Source organism: Lepidochelys kempii, chromosome 6, assembly GCF_965140265.1.
Source record: "Lepidochelys kempii isolate rLepKem1 chromosome 6, rLepKem1.hap2, whole genome shotgun sequence".
NCBI classification, from domain to species: Eukaryota; Metazoa; Chordata; order Testudines; family Cheloniidae; genus Lepidochelys; species Lepidochelys kempii.
In genome coordinates this window covers 92,104,816-92,130,444 of record NC_133261.1, presented here as the reverse complement: position 1 = coordinate 92,130,444, position 25,629 = coordinate 92,104,816, and the positions used below count along the sequence as shown (strand labels likewise).

The 25,629-nt window shown below is 46.1% G+C and overlaps 1 long non-coding RNA gene across 1 annotated transcript; it reads right to left on the bottom strand.

Moving 5' to 3' along the window:
* Positions 1-155: 155 nt before the first annotated feature.
* Positions 156-22,726, bottom strand: LOC140913231 (uncharacterized). Its single transcript, XR_012159504.1, has 2 exons — positions 22,660-22,726; positions 156-938 (listed from the first exon to the last, which is right to left on the bottom strand). It is a non-coding gene; the product is annotated as an uncharacterized lncRNA (long non-coding RNA).
* Between the last annotated feature and the right edge of the window lie 2,903 nt (positions 22,727-25,629).

Genomic DNA, 25,629 nt, shown 5'->3' with positions numbered 1-25,629 from the left:
GGCACAAGCAGCCTTTTCTTATTCAGCCCTCTCATTTCAGCCTGCCCTGTCTTCTCCTCCCCTGTGTCCAGTCTCTTTGTCCTATGCTTTCCACGTTCTCCTTCCCCAGCTCCTCTCTTTCCCCCTCCTTTTGTTTTGGCCCACAATCATCCCCCAGCATATCAACAGCAGTGGGAAGTAACCTAATTAAGAGTTACTTGATAGACGAACCACTCCTAATATCCCACTGGCAATTCAACAATCCTTTCTGCAGCTAGGAAAATATTTCCATGCTAATTAACAACAACATAGGGAATTTCCGGGCGGAAGGAACTGGAGATTCCCATCTGGGCCCACGTGTCTCATGCTGAGTTAGCAATTGTACCTCACAACATATTTCCCTACCAAATTCCTGTCTTATTCCATTATTAACTGTTTACACTGCCCCCTGCTCCTAAGGCCTTGTTAGTCTGACTTCTACTTCTTGTAAACAAACCCAGACTAAATTACTTCAGTGCCCATGTGTCGTCATCTGTATTTGACACTTGCTCAAGCAGCCACATAACTTCCCTTTTCTCTCCCTATGAGGGCTCACCTGAGTGGGGTCCCACCCCAAGTTCTCAGTCCTAAAGGATAGAGATGATCCTAGATCCATTTTAAAAAGATTGTTCCAGCAATGTACTTGGTCTCCATTTCAGCCCCAGCCATTTGCTGTCCAAAGAGGACTGGGCACAGTTTCCAGGAGTCTCCCCTTACTCGTCCTTTTGATATAACTAAAATCATTCCCTAGACTCATAGCACTAGCTATGCACTTGGATCTACAGGATCAATGTTTTCAGGTGGGCATGAGGGTGGTGATGGCAATCAGTCATAGTTAGGGTGGCGACGATGGGTTTTGTGAACTGAAAAGCTGTTTATCTGCCAAGAACCAAGCAAAAATCGCTCATCTAAATGGTGACCTGCAAAAAAACAAAAACAAACAAAAAAAACAAACAATAAAACGGGGGTGAGGAGGAGGCCTTTTGCAACTGTTTGTTTCTTTATAATGGATAAAGGAAGTCTGAAAGGTTTCCTTTAAAAAAAAATCTCGACTTCTACCTTTGAAATATCAGGAATGTCAAATCGGTCCTTCCCTGGTTTTGGTAGAGGACTCACTGGAAGTCTTAGATGCCGAATGTGAGCTTTCTTACTCCTTAATGGATGCACTGGGTGTCGAATATTTAGCAAGGATAATTTTTATCCTAATGATTTATAGTGTATTTGAGATAAGTTACTACCCAAAAGCAACCAAAACCCAAAATGTTTTAAGTAGTGTAAATAAAAATCACTTCCCCTCTCTGTTAATCAGGTTTCAGTAGCATGACATCAATGGTAACTTCAATACAAGCGATCATATACAAACAGAATAAAGTCAAGTCCAGTGATACACACACTTCATGTTTTAAAAGGGCCAATTTCACAAAGCTGAAAACAATTATGAGCCAAATCACCTGGGAGGAAGAATGGGAATGGTGATTGGGAATTGTGGCTTTTTGGGCATTTAGTCAAGTGTTCTTGAACAATACCACATTCAAGGAGAAGATCATATTTGTTTAAAAAAACCAACAACCTGGTTTAGAAGGAAAGTGAAGGCAGCTATTAAAAATAATAAACAACAACAACTGGAAGAAAGGAGAAGTTGATAGCAATGAATATAAATCAGAAGCTAGGAACTGTAGAAAACTGATAAGGGAAGCAAAGGGACACAACAAGAAATCTATGGCCAGTAGAGTTATGGACAATAAGGAGATATTTTTAAGTACATGCGTTAACAAAAAGAATCCTAACAATGGTATTAGTCCATTACTGGATGGAAATGGTAGAATTATCAATAATAATAAAGACATGACAGAAGTGTTCAATAAATATTTCTGTTCTGTATTTGGGGAAAAAACCCAGATGATGTAGTCAGCATATGATACCATTCTTTCCACTTCACTAATATCTCAGGAGGATTGTAATACCATGGCCGCCACCTGCCTCTATTTCCCCTCCACCAGAGCCCCCAAAGAACTCAGTTTCCAGCCACCTTCTCAGACCGAAATCCTTGAATTCACTCTGCACCAGGCTGGCAACAGAATTAATCAGAAACAGGACTCAAAATTCCCCAAATACAAACAAAGTCTTTCATCAGTTCCAGCTCTACACAATCTCCTGTTTCCCAGGGTTCCCTAGCTTACTGCTAGACCTCCTACCTCTGACCGTTGTAGTTACTTCTCTCAACCACACAGAACCCTGCAGCTTCCTTCAGCCTTTTTTATTTGAATCAGCAGATTCCTCTTGGTGTGACTTATTCTCTAATCAGGGCTGGCTTAGCCCCAGCCCAAGGGCAAGCCACCCTATTACAAGGATGTTAAACAGCAATTACTAAAGTTAAACATTTTTAAATCACCATGGCTGGGTAAGTTGCATCCAAGAATTTTAGAAGAGTTGGCTGAGGAGCTTGCTGCACCATTAATGTTAGTCTTAGAACAATGGGAAGTTCCAGAAGACTAGAAGAAAACTAATGTTGTGCCAATGACTTGGGTAATTATAGTCCTGTCAATCTGATATCGATCCCAGGCAAAATAATGAAGTGGCTGATACGGGTCTCAATTAATAAAGAATTAAAGAAGGATAATATAATTAATGCCAATAAAGAGAGGTTTGTGGAAAATAGACCCTACCAAACTAACTTGAAATCTTTTTTTGATGAGATTACAAGTTTGGTCGATAAAAGTAATAGTGTGGACGTAATATACTTAGACTTCTGTAAAGTCTTTGACTTGGTACTGCATGACATTTTAATTAAAAATCTAGGAAGCTATAAAATTAATGCGGCACACATTAAATGGATTAAAAACTGGCTAACTGACGGGTCTCAAAATGTAATTATAAAGGGGGTATCATCATCGAATGGGTGTGTTTCCAGTAGGGGTCTCATCAGAATTGGTTCTTCACCCTACACTATTTAACATTTCTTTCAGTGACCTGGAAGAAAACATGAAATCATCACTGGCAAAGTTTGCAGATGACAAAAATTGGAGGAGTGGTAAGGGGACAAGTCTGAGGACAGGTCACTGATACAGAGTGATCTGGATAACTTGTTAAACTGGGCACAAGCAAACAATATATGTTTGTCTTAGCAGATCTGATTACAACATCAGGGCCAAGGTGTGGCCTTTGGGCTCTAGTAAATTACAGATGCAGCCTTTGGCTTGGTAAAGCTTGATGCCCACAGTTTAAACCGTAACCTCATCCACTGATTCAGAGGCAAGCTAAGAAACCCTCTTCATTCACCTCAGTGAGGTTTCTATTTATCCTGAACTGAAAGGTGGGAGAGGAGGGTGACTGGAAATTATAGTAAAGTCTTTTCAAAAACCCTTCAGTGGCTGTTGTCATCTCTGAATCTCAAGAGCGGAAACAGGCTTTTCTTTTGTGGTGAGGAGAGCTCAGGTCCAGGCTCCGACTGGGCCTCAGAGAACCTGAGTCTAGGCTCTGGCTGACCAATACAGTTTAGGTGCCAGATAGGAAGCAGAGTAGTTTAGTGGCTGAAGCCCAGGAGTGACAGTCACATAATACAAGTTCTAGACTTGGTTTTGCCACTGACTCACTGTGCCACCCTGAGCAAATCCTGTCGCTGATCTATGCCTCAGTGTCCCTGACTATAAACTGGGCAGTAATGATTTTGACCTATCACTGTAAAGCACTTTCAGAGCTAGATTGAAAGCACAACGGAAGTGCCAAAGAATTATTAGCAGAAAGTGTGGGTGAAGGGTAAACAATTCCAGTTCTTGTAGGGACAGTAAGCAGAATCATCACTCTCGGAAATCAATGAAGTTACGTGCAGAATTAATTTGGCCTTCCCTGATCCCTTTCCCTATGAGGGACTCTTGCGGGGCAGGTATACCCTGTCACCCTCAGAGGGGAGGCATTATGGTTCTGCAACCAAGTTCAATGGAGTACTCCTCCCAGGGCAGTATAGTCTAATGGTTAGGGGGCCTGTCCTTAGGTTCAGGGCAGTCTGACCTAGCAGATTGAGTCAATGGGACCACCCTCCTCCTTGCAGGGTGGTGTGAACTAATGGCTAGAGTCAATGGGACCAACCTCCTCTGCACAGGGCGGCGGGCCCTGGCAGCCAGAGTCTATGGGGCCATCCTTCTGCATAGGGCAGTGGGGCCTAGTGGCCAGAGTCAGTAGGGCAGTATGGCCTAGCGGCCAGCCGGAGAGAGGTTGCCACCCAGGGGTGGATTGGCAGCTGGGGTAGGGGTGCCTGGGCCCTCCTTACTTCACCAGGTACCAGCCCAGGGTCCTAACAGTAGCGAGAGTATCTGCCACTGAGTCAGCAGGGATCCCTCCGAAACATGGTGAGACTCTGTTCCCGGTTCCACAACCAGATCAATGTCTGGTTCCCCTGGGCAGCTTCCTACTCCGTCTTCCTGCTCCATAGTCCACGGGTCATCTGGGATAGTCAGCAGGTGAAGTTCCCAACAACTCCTTCTCCTTGTGGGCGTCTGCAGACAGCCGGGTATTTACCTGGGTCTTGGCAGGTCTGGCCTCTGAGGCCTGGGGCTCCGATAGCTCCCAGGCAGGAGCTTGCGATGCACATCCTCTCCCCTCCCTGGTCAGGCAGACTGAGCTTAGCTGCTCCCATTTGTACCATGATTCCAGTTGGAGCATGCTCAGCAGGGGTGAGGAATGGCTCTCTCAACCCACACTATGGGGTTAACCCATTCCTGCCCAGTGCAGGGCAGGTATATCCTGTCACAGGGACTGAGGTCAAGAGAAGTGCGGAGCAGGATGCGCAAGGCTGGAATATGCAAGGAGAGAGCAGCTGAAAAGGAGGCTGCATAAAAATTTAGAAGCTGGGAGCCCTTTCTCCCATTCAGGACACTGGAATTCAGGCAAACCCAAAGCAATAAGTTTTGCAGTTTTATATAATAAAAATAATGAAAAAAATTATTTCACCAAAAATAATGAAAAATTGGGGGGGTTGGGGCACTCGGAAAAAAACAGGACTTCTTAAAGTTAGACACTCACCTATGGCAGGGGGAAAAGATCATGCAGAGACTTCAATGACTGTAGCCTCCATGATCACCCCAAAAGCACAGCCACACATGTCCCCAGCAGAAGCTACTTACCAAAACTAATCACAGCACCTGAGGGGTTTGCATGGTGTACCGAGAGCTCTCATAATGTGCCAGCTACGTAGAGAAAGTGCCACTGCACACTAGATCCAGGAGACTAGTTTCCAACATGGCATCACCCATCAGTCACAGAGACACTACTCGTATGTGTCCAACCCTCACAGCTAATTCCTCATAAGCAGCTCAGAAGATTTGCAGAAGGCTGAGTGAGGAGGCACAATGCCCCATGAGGTGATGAGCATCACTGCTGTGAAATAACTTCATGAAGGGATGTCTGAGAATGGATTTATCCATCCCAGACCACAAATTGATTGGCCATTATTTCAATCACATCAGGGAAAACATGCTACTGATAAGACCATAGCACTGGCAAATTTCCCAGGTATTCTAGGCTTTTATGCCCACTACTCTAGGCTTCTCCTTCCTATCTTAAAGATAAGCTGCTGTGCTGGGTCATGCACAGAGGGAAAGAAGGTGCTGTTCTCCAAGCAGACTGCACTATAGCGTATACCACTACAGGCTATACCACCATTTAATAGGAGTCATCACTCCCAGTTTCCATCGGAAGAGGTAAGAAGTACTTTTCTGAAGATTACACAAAATAATGAGATTGAAGAGGAAGAGAGGGACCATATGAAAAATTCAGAGGTCCCATCCTGGATTCACACAGAAGAACAGTCATGTCTCCAAATCTGGTGATGGCCACAGACAAACAGTGCAGGCAAATTACCTCCTTTACATCTCAGTGCAAAAAAGAAAACAAAAGTAAACAAAGCAAAGGTGAGAGAAACACCGTCTGTGAAATTTAGATCCAGTCACTCACTGAGGGTTCCCATTAGTCTTACTCACATGGAAAGGATTTGATCGAGCAACAGAAAACATAGGCATAATAATTTCTGAAAGCCACTTCTAACCAACATGGAATCATACCAGAGGCCACCAGAACAGACCAGAGGCTGCCAGGGCCCAGCACATACACTAGAGGCCACCAGATCCCATTGGCCCTCTCCAGGAACCAGTGGGATCTCAGCAGACTGCACAACGGCCCCAGCACACAGGTTCATTCCAGACAGGAGATTCTCAATCATACACAGTGAGATGGAGAATTATTTTGAGTTAAACACTCAGATCAGAAATCAGGGGATTGGCTCAGCTCAGTGAGCAATAGATACCAAGGTGTGAGGCACCACAGAGACAGAGAGAAAAGACAGCAATAGCAACATAGGGCAGAAGGAGGGGGGAAGATAACACTCATTCCCACCATCCTGGTACTGCCTGTGCAGCTACCCTAACGCCAGCCTGAGTATGGCTCACATAGTCTGGCCTCTCCAACACCCACGTGTCATCTTCCCTTTCTGGCACTGCAATTCCTGCCCACTGAGCCCCAACCCCTGCACCACTCTCGCTGTCTTCCTCCTCTCACTCCAGTGCTTCCCTGCCCACCTTCTCTCTCTGCCCCAAGCTGCACCTGCATTGCATCACAATGCTCAAAAGCATCCTTTTGAAGAGAAGCCTTTAGCCCAGGTGACACATGATGCTCCAGACACGACTGGACAATAGGCCAAGGGAAGGATGGAAGGAGGAAAGAAACGCATTTAGAGGAGGGGGAAGAGAGAAAGATGGAGATAGAGGCATATAGGAGGGAGAGAGAGGGGCCATAAATTCCCTTCTAATTCCAAATAATTCCGATTACATGGATGAGTAGTTTTCAATCAGAAAGATAATCTCAAAGATAGATGGCAGGATAATTGCTCGTCGGCGCGACGTAAATATTGTGTCGTTTCTATTAATCTCAGCGAATCGGGTGTCAGGGCTGTCACTCATTCATCAAAACAAATTAAAAAAAAACATATTAAAAAAGAGAGGGAGAGAGATGCGGGGGGAGGGGGATGTGTATCCAAGGAGCAGCCAAAGGTGCAGGGCTCAGTAATGAATGCTTCTTATGTGCTATTTGTATTTTTTATTTTATAAAAGCCAAAGGTAACCAAGGCTGTAGGTCTTTATTAACCTCCCTGTTTGGGCTGAACAGTTCGACTGTTACTCACATCCAGGTCCTTCTGACCCAGTGATGCCTGGGATAAGGAGTGTTATGCAGCCTCAAAGCCTGTACAAGAAGCAATGTGACCAAGTGGCATGGGCTAAGGAGTGGGGCAGGGGAGAAGTGATAGCAGGCTGGGAGAGGTGGAAGGGCATACAGGACATACACAGGGAGAGAAAAACCACCCTGTAGGTGTGATTTGCCTGTGGGACTAGATCACGCCATCCCTCGGTACCCTGTGGCGAGCATGGGTAAGGGTGAGTCCCCTCTCACCTCACTGGGCATTCTGTTCATTCTACTTATTATTTACTTGTTAGTAAATTTACAAGCTCCCCCCCCCCCACACACACACCACCTTCCCTCCTCCCCTCCAAATTCCTCAGGTCTGCTTGTACCCCTGAGCTGCCTTCTCTTCCAGCCCTTCTTAAGGTGGGGAGAGAGTACACTGGAATGTGGCCCTTTCCCAACCACTTTAGCCACTCACCCAGTAAATCGCCTATGTTTGCCCTCTGACCTTGCAGAGATGAGCTGCTGGGGAACACGAAGAGATTCTTAGCAAAGCTCCATTTGCATCACCTCTAAAGTCACTTGTCCTGAGAGTTCGGTGCCTCTTTCCCCAATAAACACATCTCCTCACTGCCCACACTCACACCCCTCTCTACCAGAAAAGGACTGAGGCCACCAACTCATGTCACAACAGCCAACTACATAGCTTTCTGTCACTTCTGGGCCAGGCCAGATTTGAACCCATGACCTAGAAGAGAAGGTTGCCTATGCTGTTCATCATTCCCCAAAGAACTAAAGAATGAATAAGTAATGTAACTTTCTCAGTGCATGTCTACACTTACTGTGGCTTGACACTGTGGTGATGGATCCACCGGGGGTCGATTTAGTGGGTCTAGTGAAGACCCGCTAAATCAACCACAGATTTCTCTCCCGTCGACTCTGGTACTCCACTGGAATGAGAAGCATAAGGTAAGTTGACAGGAGAGCTTCTCCCATTGACCCAGCGCGGTGCAGACACTGCAATAAGTCGACCTAAGCTACGTTGACTCCAGCTACGTGAATAACATAGCTGGTGTCAAGTAACTTAGGTTGACTTAACCCCGTAGTGTAGACCTGCCTTCAGAGTGAAAAATTTTCCTAGACAATGAACTTCCAGCCAAGCCACGCTGTGTTGTAGTCTCCCAAGAGAACATGAACAGAGCTAGACTGGATCAGCTTCAGGATGAGAAACTTCCGAGCAAAACCCAGGCTACATCTACACTTTGAGTCAGGGGTATGATTCCCCTGCTCATGTACACATACTCATACTAGCGCTCGAGCTAGCATGAGTATAAATATCAGTGTTGCAGCAGTAACACAGGTAGCAGCAGTGGAGGCATGGCTTAGCCATGCTGAGTACATACCCAAGTTTGTCCTCGGCACAGCTAAGCAGGGGAATCACACCCCTCGCTCATCACGTAGACATAGTCTCATGGTCCTGCAGAAAGTGTCTCTGAATCAGTACGGAGTTATCTGGTGTTAGTGGTGCCATGCTACAGACAGTCTTTTAGATGAGATGTAACACAGATTTTAATTGCTCACGGTCATTAAAGATCCTGTGGCACTCTTCATAAAAGATAGGGTGCTGATGCTTGTTTACTGTTGTCTAGAGTTTCTGTATGGCTACTAAACAGCTGCCCCTTTTCACTCCAGAGGTGCCAGCATTTCAGTGGTGGCTGAAGTGATCCCTACAGCTTGCACATTAAGTTAAGTTTCTAAAGAGCTGTGGGTTTAAAGATGGAATGGAAATGCAGAACATTATTATTTTAGGCTATTTGTGGGCTAGTCACTTAAAAGAGTTTTGCCGTCCTGAGCTCTGGGAGCCGACTGACAGGTTTTGGCTCTGAGTGAACTTTGTGCGTTGCAAACAGCTTCCTACACAAGGATCTGAACTGGTGCCAGGAGCTCTCTTCACTACCACAGATTTGAAAAATGCTAATATTTCACCTCTGGACTCATCATGGTTTCAATTGATTCATCAGCATTCATTGTTTGCCGTGATTATTTTTTTTTTAACATGTATCTGATAGATCCAAAGAGAAAGCCAGAAACAAACTGTTCTGAGCTGTTCCCACATCAGGCTGTGGCTGAGCTGGACTAAATACTGTTATTTAGGCCAAGATCCAGTTGGATGTATCTCTGTTCTCACTGAGCACCTCTCTGGGAGGGAGGGTGCAGGGAGGAGGAAACTTGTCCCAACTGTACTTTTAACCTGTCAATCCAGCCAGCAACGCAATATCCACTGGGGGATTTCAGCTGCCTTTGTGCTCCTTCCTTATCTCACTACATCCCCCTGCCTGCCCAACTCTCGGTGAAATGTCTTTTCTCTCTCCCCTTCTCCCGAGATGGAAGTGAACTTGTGTGCCTGGCAGGGGGGCTGACAGACAAGAGCTGAAGGACTGTCAAGGAACACTGAAAACTGGCGGGGCCACACTGTGTCAGATTTCGGGGTCTAACACTGCAGCCTTCTGTCTGCTCTGTGGCCAGCTCTAAATGGTGCCTTTGATGGGCAGCCAGGCAGCTGTCATCAAGGGGCTGGCCTCAGAGGCAGGACTCAGAGGATATAAGCACCTGGAAAGCACGTGCCGGAGAGAAGAGAATAGCAGCAGCATTGTAAGGCTGGGTGCTGCAGGGAAACCAGAAACACAAGAACGAGGGGAAAAGACTAAAGTCAGATGATGGGTGACATGAAAGTGCATCAATTCTCAACTCCCAGAGAAACAGGCCCCACAGAGACCTCTCAGGCCCCACAAAACTAGCCCCTGAGAAATCCCTCAGTGCTAAACTCCCCCAACTCTCTGAGAAACTGGCTGGAGGAAAACCCATCAGGACCGAAGAGTGCTCTCGCAGTTACATTTGATAACTTTCCAACCTCAGACAGGCAGGGTACAGAGGTCCCAGCTCTCACGTGTGGTGGCTGTGATGGGCTTTGGGGGCCTAGTTAGCGTCAGGACATGAAAACATCAGCTTGTTTCCTGAGGCAGGGAGGGAGGTCTATACCTCCCCCTTTAGTAGGGTGCTAAAGTTCCAGATGAGCTCTTGGAAGAGTCCTCCTTTGTACGCAGGACTGAGATTCCATATGATAGAGATGTGAGAGAAGTCATCACCAAACAGAAGCCAAGTGAAATCTAGGCAAAACCCCCTAGTCCACACCCTTCCCTTTGCTGCAAAAGAGATTGTGCAGTGCCCTTGTCCCCACACCTCATGTGTGTTTATATCCCCGTGAACTCAATGTCTAAGAGTGAAGATGAGAATGTCACTCTGGAAGCAGTCAGTACTTAGCTTAGAGTCAATGGAATTGTGTAAGCATATCTCCAGACTAGGGGATAAAGGAGAACCAGTTGACATAATTTATTTGTACTTGCAAAAGGCTTTTGACAAAGTCCCTCAGAGACCTTCTAAGGAAACTCAGCAGCCCTGGGGTGAGAGAGAATGTTCCACTGTGGATTAGAAACTGGACAAGACTGAAACAAAGAATAGGAGTAAACGGTTGAACTTCAGCATGGAAAAAAGTTAACAGAGGAGTGAGTGCCACAAGGTGCTGTACTAACACCCATATATTTATCAATGATCTGGAAAAGGAGGTGAACAGTGAGGTAGCAAAATTAACAGCTGACATAAAATAATTTAGGTTAGTCAAGATTAGAGGGGACTGTGAGGAACTTCAGAGGGACCTAACAAAGCTAGTGAATGAGCAGCATGATGGCAGATGGGATTCAATGTTGGCAAAAGCAAAGTAACGCAGTTTGGAAGGAATCATTTTAACTACTCATACATATTACTGGGCATTCTAAATTAACTACAGACACTAGAAAAAAGGAGCTGGGCATCATAGTGGACAGTTCAACAGAACTTCTCAATGTGTAGCAGTGGTAAAAATGTAGAGGGTATTCTCCAGAGGCCATGTCTGCCCCCTCCCGCCATTGCCACCAGAAATGTATAAAGGGACCACAGCTCAGGGGAGAATCAGTTCCAGCATGTTCAGTTTTGGTTACCTTATCTGAAAGAAGATATAGAAGAAACAGGGATCCCGAGATGGGTAGTGATAATGATTGGAGGCCTGCAGAGATTACCTTTTGCCCTCTCTGATAATACAAGAACAAGGAGGCATTCAATGACTCTGAAAGGCAACAAACTTAAAAATAGGAAGTGGAAAAAGCAATTTTACAAAATGCATAATTGACCTTTGGAACTCACTGCCACAAGATAACACTGAGGCCATACATTTAGCGGGATTAAAAAATAAGGGTCACTCATATGCGTAATGGAACATAGGAATTTTCATGCTGAATTAGAAGAGTGCAACATCCAGGCCAGTATCCTGTCTCTGACAGTGGCCAGAACCCAATGCAGCAGAGGAAGGTACAAAAAAAAAATTAAAAAAATAAATAAATAAAAACCCACAGCAGGCAGATGTGCTCCTCCCTGCTGAAAGTCTCATACTACCCCTAATAGCTGGAGATTGAAGCATGAGGTTTTGCATCCCACCCAAAATGTTTGTTTTCAACATTAGCTATTATAATCCTGGCTATTCTTGTATGAGAATGAGAATAACTACAACTACATCAGATAGGCTCAAAACAAATGCTTCAGGGCCCACAAGCCAATCACTAATTGGCAGGGACAAAAGAAACTCCCTTTTTGGACTGATTATTCCATAACTGACCATTCGGAAGCATCTGATACAGGTCGCCATTGGAGACAGGATACTGGAGTAGATGGATTACTGGTGTGAACTGGTCTGACCCTTCCTATGTTCCTAAGTTTATTTTAGACCTTTTGGTTGGGGGGGAGGGGGGAGATGAAATGCAGGGTTGGCCTTTGACTATACCACTTCTGCCCCAGATTGCCTTTAACCTCCCTCCCTCTGCCTCTGTGGATGAGGCGATAGGTGTGGACTCCAGAGGCAGTGGCCCGAGCACAGCGAGATAAGCCTGCCTGGTTATTCAGAGGCAGCAGCAGCGAGCTGGCCATGTGAACTCAGCCTGCAGAGGTCATGCAGGAAAGCCCTGTAGGGCACAAAAAGCCATCAAGGAAAAATGATAAAATTCCTTTCCTCATTACGCTCCCCTGACCTCTAGAGATGAGTGCGCCCCACACCATCCTTTGGAAACCCCACTACTGTACTCCAGGGGTTCCCCAAATTAAGTGTCATAGCCCTCCTGAAACATTCCAGCACTAGCCTGCTCCACACTTTGGTGGCTGGACCTCCTGTACACTATCATTAGGATATAATACAGAGCTCATTTTTAAAGCAGTTTTAGGCCAGTACCTCCCAGGGTTGATATTAACTATGTGACACAGCTTTCACGGGTCTTACCTTTAGGTCTTTCTTTGCATAAGCTCTACTTCACTTGGAAGGGGGACAGTTACAGCAGACTGTATCAAGACACCCAAACCCTGCAAAATGCACGGTACAAGTGTGCTCAGAGGGAGCCCATATTTCTACCCTTTCCATCGGTAAACCCACAACTGAGTACACTGAAGACTGTGTGACGACTACATTGATGACCCCAGCAGCCCTGCTGGCATTGCTGACCCACTCCCTGAGAAGCCTCAATGCACAGCAGTGCAGCACTGCATTACTGAACCACCTGCTAACCTTGGGTGGGCAGCAGAGGAAGGAAGACCTATAACTAAGGAATTGATTTTAAAAATGCCCAGGGCCCCCACTCAGATCAGCCTGTTATCATGAGCCACTGGCACCAAAAGGTGAAATTTCCATGCACCCCAGATACTAAAGGAGGAAAAGTCCAGGGATGTAGCGTGGTATGAAAGGGTGTAGCTTACAGTAATGGGATGAAATGAAAAAAAGGAAGAACTCAGGATAAACTCCCTGACAGTGAGATGGTTCAGGTGGTGGAATCATCGCCTAGTGGAAGGGCAAGGAGCCCTGTCACTCAGCTCAGGATATCTAACACTAAACTGGATAAAATACTAGTGAATGTGGAAGACAATGTTTCTAATGGGTAGAGCATGGGACTAGGAATCAGGATCCCAATCCTAGCTCAGTCATATACTAGATCAGTGGCTCTAGCTAAGTCACTTCTCTGCACCTCAGTTTCTTCCATCACAAAACAGGGGTTCATTCCAAGGCGGTTGTGAGGATCATTCCACCCACATTGGTGCAGCAGCTCTTCTGGGATGGAAGGGTGCTGGAGAAGGACATAGCAGTTATTACTTATTATATGCCATAAGGAACAATCCTGCTGCTGATTCAATTCTGCTTTCATCAGCTGTTTCCCAATTGATAGTTTGTTTCTCCCAGGGTTTGGGTTGCCACATTAAATGATAGACCTTTTTTCCTTGTCCCATTCACCATTCCCTTCACTCAGATCTCCTTTCAGACACTACAGGCCCAATCCAACACTCACTGGAGCAGAGAGGAGTCTTTCCACTGTATTAGGCTCATTGTCTCCACTGAGCAAAATGCCAGGTTTCCCAGCCTTGTCACACTGCAGGCTCTTAACTCATTTGCTGTTCACTATCGTCTCTAGGTCTCTTTCTGCCACTATTACTTTTCAGGCTTCTCTCCACATTATAATATCTGTGTTTCAGGTTGTTTTTTTTCCAGCTTGTATTTGTTCAGGTTGAACATAGTTTTATTTCCTGCCTACATTTCTAATCTCTAAATCCCTTTGCATTATTGCTCTCTTCTCACTGGTGTTTGGAACACTCCCAATTTAGTATCATCTGCAGACTTAATTAATGGACTGTTTACCTCCTCTTCCAGATCTCTAAATGAAGAGGATTAATCACACCAGGACTAACGCTAATCCCTGCCCCACCTCACTGGCCCCCTACCTGCTACTCAATATGTTACCATCATAGTCTTTCTATGATAGAGATGGGCTAGATGACCAGGTCTTTTCATCTCTAATTCCTGCGATTCTTCTAGGATCACCATTACCTTTGGCCACTTCAGTCCCCATGCTCCCATCCAACCTCATCCGAATGAGGAGAGCAGGATTTCATGAAACCACAACAAATGTTTCACTAAAATTCAGATGCATCCCCAGCATCAACCCATGCCTCCTTTCAATCAGTAGTCAACAGTAACAAAAAGTGATCCCAGGCTGGCCTGGCTTGGCTTGTTCTTTACAGACATCTAATGTTTATTTCTTATGATGTCATTACCCTCTATAAGCTTGTGAATGCCATGCTCTTGTCTCTCTAACATATTTCCTAATCACTCTTTTCCATCTCAGTTTCCTATGCTATACCTCCACTTCATGAACTCCAAACCCTAATCTAGACATCTCTACCATACACCTCCAATTTGGGAAGAGGAAAAACCACTGCCTTCTGTCACAGACTCCTTGGAGAAGGGAGTGACTCCTACTGCAAAAACTGGAAACGGGGACAGAAAGGTAGAGTTTGAGGAGCTGAGCTTTTCTACTTACAAATATTTAAAGACAATTAAGGTTGAAAATATTTGCTTGGCCTGACAGCCGGAGGGCAGGCATGCCTGTGGAGTAGGGCGATGGATTTACTCTCTTCAAGGATAACCCCTGAAAAGCACCATCCTTCCAAAGTATGCGTTAGAGGGGGCATGCAGTACAAAATCACTCCTGGTCTTGTGAGAAATCAGAGAGGAGGAATGCTACTTTCAGGCAGGGTTGCAGTGCTCACCTGAGGCCCCTGCACTGACAGGCGAGCTGACAAAACAAAGCAACATCCGACACTCAGCTGAAACCTGCCCTCTTGCCCTCAGGACAGCCACCTCTTTTCCTCTCACCCTTATCTCCCCAATCTCTGTGCTGAGGATGGAATTATCTTTCCAAATTTCTTGCAAGAATGAAGCAGCTGCAGAGAGCTCTCAACGTCCAAAGGAACTTTGCAGCTTCGGTTACAATTGCTCCGTTTAAGCACGCTGTCAGTCAATAATCACAATGCCGACAGATATAACTTGAGAAGAATGAGACAGATGCTTCAGGACTCTCTGGCCAAAGATCCACTCAGAGACTTGCAAAAAAAAAGACCTATTTGTCTTGGTCTGTATTTATCTCAAGACAGAGCGTAGGATGAATGCATCCATTTGACAGTCATGAAATGTTCTGGGTTGGAATAAAGTTTTGCTTCCTTCTTAAGGAAGGAAAGAGATAGGAGGCAGACAGACAGGACAGATGCCCAGGTGTAAAAGCAGATCTCTAAGTAATGGGCAGCCAGAAATACACAACACAGAGCTGGATGTAAAGGACAGAGGGCTTCAAACAAGCTAAATCAAATGTCAACCCTGCCCTCATCAAAGAGCTTTGTTTCTATTTAATTAACCCCCTCTGCTACAAAGTGAGTACTTCGGTAACTGAGGAACAAGTGGCAAGCCTTGCGTCTCAATGTCCACACGCCTATGACTGAAGGGTGAATCATAGTTAGGGCTTCTGAATTTCAGTTTTAACCAACAAACATCAATAAAATACCCCCATACAAAAAAATGGCATTGGCAGTTATCCAATAAACACTGGAGAACACCTGAAAGGGTTACTTGTATCTAAGGGCTTGTCTAAATGGAACACTAATGTGCATTACTGGGGTGTGATTTTTCAAGCACACTAATGTGTTGTGAATTAATTGGTCTGTGTAGTCCACGGGTGAGCAAACTACGGCACATGGACTGCATCTGGCCCACCAGGCCTTGCCCCACTCCGACTCTCCAGCCGGGGAGTGGGGTCGGGGGCTTGCTGCATGGCTCCCAGAAGCAGCGGCATGTCCCCCCTCCAGCTCCTACGTGTAGGGGCAGCTAGGGGGCTGTCCGCACGCTGCCCCTGCCCCAAGTGCCATCCCCTACAGCTCCCATTGGCTGGGATCCACGGCCAATGGGAGCTGCAGGGGCAGCGCCTGCGGATGGGGCCATGTGCAGAGCCACCTGGCCACGCCTCTGCATAGGAGACGGAGAAGGGACATGCCACTGCTTCCAGGAGCTGCTTGAGGTAAGCGCCGCCTGGAGCCTGCACCCCTGAGCCCACCCCATCCCAACTCCCTGCCTCAGCCCAGAGCCCCCTCCCTCCTTCCTAACCCCTCGGTCCCAGCCCGGAGCACACTCCCACACCCCAAACTACTCACCCCCAGCCAGAGCCCTCACACACACACACACACACACACCCACCCACCCCAGCCTGGAGTCCCCACCCACACCCTGAACTTCTCATTTCTGGCCCCACCCCGGAGCCCGCATGCCCAGCCAGAGCCCTCACCCTCTCCGGCACCTCAGCCCCCAATTTCATGAGCATTCATGGCCCGCCATACAATTTTTATACCCAGATGTGCCCTCAGGCCAAAAAGTTTGCCCACCCCTGCTGTAGTCCCTGGTAGTGCACATTAAAGGTTCCTAGTGCACTTTAATGTTGTGCTGTGTGACACAGGGCTGTGTTAAAGTGCACTAGGGAACATTACAAAGAGATTATTCACTACAGTAGATACAAAGAGACAGCTCCAAACCCCCCTGATTTTTGGACATCTACATAAAAAATAAACCCCAAAAAATGAAATAAATAAACCCTGAACAAGTCCTAGGCATAGCAAAACCCACCCTCTGCTCTCCCCAGGCCTTGTTCCCAAGTCCTACCTGTCTATGATGCTTGAAGGTGGACAGTCCCACACCCCAAAGCCCCTCCCCCCAGACTGGAATCCACATGCCTCCCCTCCCCTCATTCTGCCCTTGGTCCCCATTAGCCCCCCACTTCAGACACTCATGTTCTGTGTCTGCACCCTCCAGCCTGCTATCCCACACACCAGTCCAGTCCCTGACCTAGCCTGGCCCCCCACTGGCCTCTCACCTCCCCGGCTAGCAGGGCACAGACTGAAGGAGCCTCTTTCTCCCTTCCCTCTCCATCTTGGAAGTACAAAAACAGGGACATGCAGGATGATCCTGAGCCCATAAAACAGGAGAGCTGACAGTGCATTGGGTACTTGAACAGGCAGCTCAAACAAGAGGCCATCCTGGACAAGTGGTGACCCTGCTGACACCTGCAAGCCAGCAGGGGGAATAGAGAGTAGCTGAAAGGAGGCAGGCAGAGAGACTGCCTGGCTGCCTTCATATCCTGCTCCACAGCAACCCCCGGGGTCCAGGAGTAGTAATGGAAGGTAAAACCCTGCTCAGTCCATGCTTGGTGCATGAGAATCCATCTGGGCTGCAGGGAAGCATGTAGGGGCCCTGCAAGTGTGAGTGCCATGGCCCCCATGTGCCACTTGGCAGGCCCACTAGTGATGAAGAGGGTTTTGAACATGTATCATGCTGTAGAAGTGCTCAGTATCGTTACCCTGTTCCTTAAAGTCATTGGCCCAGTCCAAGGATGTTGGTGTATGTCACTGCCTGGAACTGGGAGACTATCCCACAGCCTCTCTTTAGTTTAATAGAAAGAGGAATAAGAAGAGGGACAGATGTGGGAGCTCTTCATCCTTTACCTTGAAAATGCTCAGGACAGCCTCAGTCCGCCACACCCTGAGCAGCATGTGGAGAAGAGCACACCATGTATGATATGCTTCTGGGGGCATGCACTGTCAAAGTGGCTGACTGTCCACCTTCAATGACTAAATCAAAGCTGGCTACCTGGTGAGGCTGTCAGGGGCACAATGGGAGTGAGTGGAGATCTGGGGATATTATCTGGGACAGCAAGGAGCCAGTACTTCTGCTGTTCCCTATAGCTCTGCTCCTCTGAGTAACTCTTCCATCTTTCCTTCCAAAACTGATCAAGGCTCAAGATAGCCACAGAAACCAAAAAGTTTCACCCCTCCCAGAAAATAGAAGGGAAGCTGCTTTCAAAACAAAGCAATGATCTAAGTTCCCCTACTTTGAGAGCTACTACAAATTCTTCCAAGTGCGCCTCCTACTTGGAAAGATAGGCTAGGAAAGCACGACCAGTGCTATTCCCTAAAGCAACTGGGAGACTGGGATTGAAATAGCTGGGAGCTCCCTAGTGCTACAGTTCTTATCCGGTTTCCTATAGTCCCCTCCTGCTGGGAGCGGTTGGGATGGGATATAATAGGATGGGAATGCTGCATTCAATTCCTGTTGGAAAAGGCTGGTACCAGAGAGACTTTTCTATTTTGAAGGACTGTAGTAAAGTAGAACCTCAGAGTTACAAACACCAGAGTTACAAACTGAGCAGTCAACTACACACCTCATTTGGAACCGGAAGTACACAATCAGGCAGCAGACAGACAGACACACGAATACAGTACAGAACTGTGTTAAACATAAATTACTAAAAAAAGGGAAAGCAGCATTTTTCTTCTGCATAGTGAAGTTTCAAAGTGGTCTTAAGTCAATGTTCAGTTGTAAACTTTTGAAACAACCACCATAACATTTTGTTCAGAGTTACAAACAGCCTCCATTCCTGAGGTGTTTGTAACTCTGAGGTTTTACTGTAGTTTGTTTTGTGCCAAGCAGTGTGATTAGCACTGAACCAAAAACACACAACCCTCTGGAACTTTTTTCTCTTCCCACTATCAGACTGTGATTTCATCTCAATGTTCAGAGCTCAGAGACCCAGTGATTAAAAGTCACTGCCTGATCCACTGAGCCACCCAGTCCCCAGATCATGGTGTTAACAAATCACCATTTATCTGTGTTACTGCAGCAAGTGTCCAAGGCATACTGGCACCAAAGATCACATCTGTTGGGATAACCTATTGATTTGTGTCATATTCTGCCCAATCCCTATTTTATTCTTGTTCAAACAGGGGTCAGGACAGGTTAAAAATAACTTTTTCAGACTGAGGTGTCGGACTGAGGAATTTAAAACCCAGCCTGTTCTTCCCCAGGTGGAGGCTACAGAATCCCTGATACATGCAGCAAGAGAAGTAAGATGAAGTCTTGGTACAAATCAACAGCAGGAGTTGGCAGTTGGTTCACCAGGAGTTAGTAAGGACTTTTTGTAGCTTTAACCAAAACTAGATGAGATACACTTGAGAAGATTATTAAAAAGAGTGACTAAATCCCTTTAACAATTTCAGTACTGCCAATTACAAACATTATATATGTATTGTATACCTGCACTTATTTTAAAAGTACCAGTGAAAAATTGATGCCTTTCAAAAAATTTCACCAAAACCCTTGGGGAATTGTGATGAAATCTGGCACTGCAATGACAATATTTTACACAATGCTCCAAGGCTACTACAGAGAAGATAGTACAAAAGCTTTATAATTAAAAGCCTCTAACCATTACAAAATATGGCAATGACAAGTTAAGATAATGTATATATAGATGCAAATCCTCTTATGATATTCACACCCTCAAGTCAAAATGAAGATGTGCCAACATTAAAACTATTCATTGTCCTTATACCATACTTATTACACAAACTTTTGAACAACTGTATTATACAGGAATAAAAAGATGAAAAGGATCAGAATTAAGATTGCTATTGGAGTTTGTAATGCTAATGCTCACGTCATTTTTGTCAAAGAATGCTCTAGGGATATTCAAATAAATTATCTACATTGCCATAGCCTATTTCCATACTTTCTAAAGCTTAGAGTTTTCTTTAGTTGCAACATACTGGGTATATAGTTTGTCTAACATTTATGTTACTTATTGTAGCAAACAATTTTAATTTAAAAAGTTTTTAGATTAAACAGCCCCTTGTTTTCTTCATAAAGAAATGTATAGGATATCAAGATCATAAATTAGATACTTACAACCCATACAACATCTACACTTATTCCTGTAATCTTTGGTTTATGACACATAAAACCTGAAGTTGAAGGCTTTCAGCTTTCCTCTGGCTTCAAGATCTCATTCCTCTCCTCAGATTAGAGTACAGATTACTAGGAAGGTGTCTCGGTTGATTTTTTTTTTCTTAATACCTCCAGTGTCTTTTGATAATAGTACCAAAGCTCTGCAGGTTCTAGGAAGTCCCACAAGTGAACTGCTCAGGGAAGAGTCAAGACTTGAGATTTGTTCCATTTGCCTCTCCCCATAAAAACTTATACCTGAGTGACCCTCACCTAGTGTCCACACCATTCTAAGAGGTCTGATATCAACTCATGGTAGGAGGGAAAGAGATTAAGACAATGTGTCATCAGGAAGGTCAAGTGGGAATAAAAACTCTGAATGAAGGGGAGGCAAAAAAAAACCCTACATCCCTCTCCATTTATTAACTGGACTTTGCCTGCAGAGAGAGGGGTTACTGAGAGCTATGCAGCATAATTATTTGGTTAAATCAGAGGATGTGGGGAATAATCTAAACTCAAGGGTCTACAGGACTCTGCCCTCTCTCTTCCCATGCTAATCAGAGCTGAAGGAGGAAAGGTAAAGAAATAAAGCCTGTACGGAATAGTCCCTTAGTCTGAGCTCAGTACCTCATGCAATGACAAAAGAGCTAAATGGCCTTTGTACAATGAAGGTGGTGTGGCACATCTCTAGTGTGAGGACAGTGGCATGCAATACCCTTAATGTGAGCCAAATGATGTGGAATCTGCTGTCTGCCAGGACAGTGGTGTGAAGTACCCCAGGTGCAGTAACAGAGATGTGGAGTTCTCTTTTGTACAAGGATGAAGATCTGGCTGCAGCATGGACCCTGGCCAGCAACAAAGTCTTGATTCTGTATCTGACACTTCAGCCAGCAAACCCCAAACTAAAGACATCTCAAAGGGAGAGGGTGAATTCAGAAGAGAGACTGAAGGTCTGCTGGTCTTAGAGCACCCACAAGAGAGGTACCCTGGTTTCAGTACCATGGACAACTGCTCAATCCCCCCCAGCATCAGCTACAGCTATAGTGCTATGATGCAGAGGGGTAGTGGATAAGAGAAGGAGGCAGAGAAGAAATGGTGGAATTCGACACTAGCCCAGAACGTTCCTAACTGGAGAAATGGTCTGAAGTAAATAGGATGAAATTCAATAAGGACAAATGCAAAGTACTCTACTAAGGAAGGAACAATCAGTTGCACACATACAAAATGGGAAATGCCTGCCTAGGAAGGAGTGCTGTGAAAAGGGATCTGGGGGTCATAGTGGATCACAAGCTAAATATGAGTCAACAGTGTAACACTGTTGCAAAAAAAAAAAAAAGTGAACATCATTCTGGGATGTATTAGCAGGAGTGTAGTAAGCAAGACACAAGTAGTAATTTTTCTGCTCTACTCGGTGCTGATTAGGCCTCAACTGGAGTATTGTATCCAGTTTTGAGTGCCACATTTCAAGAAAGATGTGGATAAATTGGAGAAAGTCCAGAGGAGAGCAACAAAAATGATTAAAGGTCTAAAAAACATGACCTGTGAGGGAAGATTGAAAAAAATTGGGTTTGTTTAGTCTGGAAAAGAGAAGACAGAGAAGACATGATAACAGTCTTCAATTACATAAAAGGTGGTTACAAGGAAGAGGGAGAAATATTGTTCTTCTTAACCTCTGAGGATAGGACAAGAAGCAATGGGCTTAAATTGCAGCAAGGGAGGTTTAGGTTGGACATTAGGAAAAACTTCCTAGCCGTCAGGGTGGTTAAGCACTGGAATAAATTGCCTAGAGAGGCTGTGGAATCTCCATCACTGGAGATTTTTAAGAGCAGATTAGACAAACACCTGTCAGGAATGGTCTAGATAATAAGTAGTCCTGCCACGAGTGCAGGGGACTGGACTAAATGACCTCTCGAGGTCCCTTCCAGTCCTGTGATTCTAGGATTCCTGTTGAAGCTAATGATGAAACACAGAGCATGTTTTCCACATGCCCATCACAAAGCTGACCCACCCATCAATTAACTAGGCTCAGAGCTGAAGAACACGGCTGGCTGTCACAGAAGGATTCCTCTCTGTAAAAGCCAATCAAAAGGGCAATTTAGCCACTACAAGTCTGTCCATGTTAAAAATTTCAAAAATCATCCCCTTGCCCCTTTTGCAGGCAATTCACAGGCAGTGGGATTGGCACGGTCAAGCAGCAGCCAGCCCCAAGCTGTTAAGAGTTAGACACCACAAGAGTTAACTAGAGACAGCTTTCAGAGTAGCAGCCGTGTTAGTCTGGATCCGCAAAAAGAAAAGGAGTACTTGTGGCACCTTAGAGACTAACAAATTTATTTAAGCATAAGCTTTCGTGAGCTACAGCTCACTTCATCGGAGACAGCTGTGGCTTTTTATTTACAGGTTAAAAGAGGCAAAACCCCAGAATAGGAGGGAGCAGGCTGGTGCTGGAGACAGCTGAGACCAAACGAAGCAGGAGCTTGCTCGCTCTCTCTCTCTATCGCGCGCGCGGTTCTGCGGGCGATTACTCCAGAGCACCCAGCCATACCAAAATCAATAAACAATTTCAACGCTGCCCAGGGAACTTTGCCACACTTAATAAAAGTCTCCAGGCGCAGTTATGGCTTCATTTCACCTTAACGTCTTCTTTAACTGTCCCTTCTTTTCAAGATCAATTAGGGGCACGTGCAAAGAGAATAAAAAACAAAACACAAGGTCAAATCAAGCAGCTCAGCTCTCCCACTCCCCCAGCCACATACCTGAGGGAAACATGGAAATACGGGAACTGATAGATGACACACCAGGATGTCTTTTGCACATATGCCCATCACAGCCTCTGGTCCTGGGCATTAGGGACAAGTCCAGCCTCATTTGGGAAGGCAGGAGTGCCAGTTAAATCAGAAGTGAACCTGCAAAAAAACTCTTTACTTTTCATGCACATTTTGTGCTGGTGAAAGATTTCAGATTGCAAGTTTTCTGACACCACGGCCGCCCACAGGCTTCAGCCCTGCCCTGGAGTTCAGTCTCCATGGCCTATTCAGATATTGGCCTTTCAAATGAGACTGCCAACAAGGAGGCCAGTCAGGAACCCCTGCAAAACTGACCTCCTCAGTGTACTGGAACACAAGAAAATAAACTCATGGGCGTGGTGCGTGGAATCGTGTCTCCTGCTACTGTCTAGCCACAGTGAGGACAACAATCAGCTATTTATTGACAGCAAAGGGACTTACTCATTTAGCTCAAGGGGCTGGGGCTTGTGCTTTGAGTGTTGAAGGTCCCAGGTTCTATTGTCCCTGGCAACGATGTGTCTGTGCACTGGAGGCCCTACTTTGTTAAAAGAGCAGCCACTTGTACTACTCCCAAAAAACTTACATTGAAAAAAATTATATAAGGCCAGAGTGGCAGTCTAGAGGGCAGAGGTCAGGACTGGAGTCTATCCATGGGGCAGCAGTGAGCTAGGGGAGCCACTGAGGCAGGGTCTTAGCCTGCATGTTGTTGGGGTTACTTTGTGACTACACCCTTTGGTGACTTCTGAAACATCTCTAGTCTTCCTCAGCCAGGAGGACAGATCAGACAAACATGTGGCCTTTAAGAAGTTGTAATAAAAAGATGGGGAGGAAGCTGGGGTGACTCCCATTAATATCAATTGTGGGAAAATAGCTACATTTCTCCCCCTCTCCATTGTGCAAACGTAGGTGCTAGTATTACTTTAAATGTTGTACATTCATTTTTTTAAACATTTTAGGTTTTCTTTATTGGTACTTTGTCTAGGACACTTGCATGGAGGGAATATGCTGCCCCTAACTGGAGCAGATGGCAGCCTCTACATGGAGGCATAGTCCATAAGGACTGCAGGTCCCAGAATGCAGTGCTCCATCTTGTTTTCAGGTGAGGCCACTCAGCTCAAGATGGAGCATTATATTCTGGGACCTGTAGTTTATATGGACCAGCTCAACTGTTACTGCTAGCCACCACCGCTGCATAAGTTAACAACAACACTATGGTTTGCAACATTTTAGATCAAAGTAAAGTAGACTCAACCTAGCTCTAAAGCCCGTGAAACAGGAACCACCATTAGGCCCTTAATTAGGGCAATACCAGCAGGTGCTGCTTTAGAGAGGAAAGAGCGGTCTCTTGGGACTCAAGAAACTTGCATCCTGAGGGTCGGGATTATTTATACAGCCCTGCATGGATACAAAAATTAGGATCTGTATCTGATACACAGTAATTAAATTGTACCTAACCCATGATCTGCAATCCACCTTTTAAACGTATCTGCATCCACATCCACACCCTCTAGAGCAGTGGTTCTCAACTGGGCATGCATGGCCCCCAGGGGGCCCTCAGGTCAGTTTCAAGGGATCCATGGGCCCTGTGGGGTGGAAGCCCTGAGCCCCAGCAGCCCTTCCTACAGATCGGAAGCCAGGAGCCCCAAGTCCTGAAGGTCCCCGCCTCCCCCCCCGGCTTTAGCCCTGTGCAGGGTGCCAGAGCTCAGGACTTCAGCCTTGTAGAGGCACTGGGTTTCAGCCCCACGAGGGGGTGCTGGGCTCTGGGCTCCAGCCCCCTGGGGGGCTGGGGGTTCCGGGCTTCAGCCCCGCAGGAGGCATTGGGATTCAGGGCTCCAGTGAGTGTCAAGGCTTGGGGCTTCAGCCCCACAGGGGGCACTGGGGCTCCAGAGGTCCATCCCTGTGGAGGGTGCCAGGGCTTGAGGCTCCAGCCCCATGAGGGGCACCGGGACTCAGGGCTTCAGCCCCTCAAGCAGACCCTCTGAAGCCACAGTCTCCCAGCGTGCCATGGACCCCCAATTGAGAACCACGGCTCTAGAGCCCTGCGCAGACAAAAAAAATTGGATCCATCTCCGATCCATGATCCACAAAGATGGTAAACAATACAAACATATCCGCATCCACAGATGCAGATATCTGCGGACATAAAGTAGGTATCTACAGATTTCCAGGGCTCTAGTTATTTTCACGGGAGTCCTGAATTAATCATGGGGCTGTGGGGTGTGTAGCTGTCCAGGTGCAGCGACAGGCATTCTGCTTTGCAGTGCCTTCTCTGCTATCTCCACTCACAGACCATCCCTAAATCACTGTGTCTTCTCCTTTCTTCTCACTGCCATAGGCCACCCTTGTACCCTCCCCACCATCTAGGGAGGGCGAGTGACTAGAGGGAAAGGCGTGGTGGAGAGACTGAGAGGATTTGACACTCTCTAAATGGCCTGGATGGGAGAGGGTTCCTGAATCTGACTCCTGTAGGGAATACCACACTGATCTGCCTCTACCTGATAGCAGTGTCCCATGGAAGCACCATTCAAGTGAGTAACATGCCCGGACATACCCCAGGCTGCACTAGTGGAGCATGTTTCATTTAGTGTATGTCCTGTGTCTTGTAAGAACAGGATCTATATGCAATGTACTCAGAATGATCCCCTGATGTTTCCACCAGTGGTTCTGGAACCTTTTAATTGTGGCTACTCCTAAATTAGGCCTTTTGCTATACAAACAGGAACGTGGTAACAGACCTTTGATATTTCTATTCCCCTCACTTTGGTGCTGAACTGCTGCTGACAGACACATTATCCCACTCAGGGGAACCGTACATGTTACATGATACTTGTCGTTCTGGAAAGACAATGCATAAAAGAGTGGGTGCATCAAGAATAATGACTTCAAAAGATTCCTTCTTAGCCCCTTCTCTGCTCCCCACTTCACATCTGCTGACTTTAC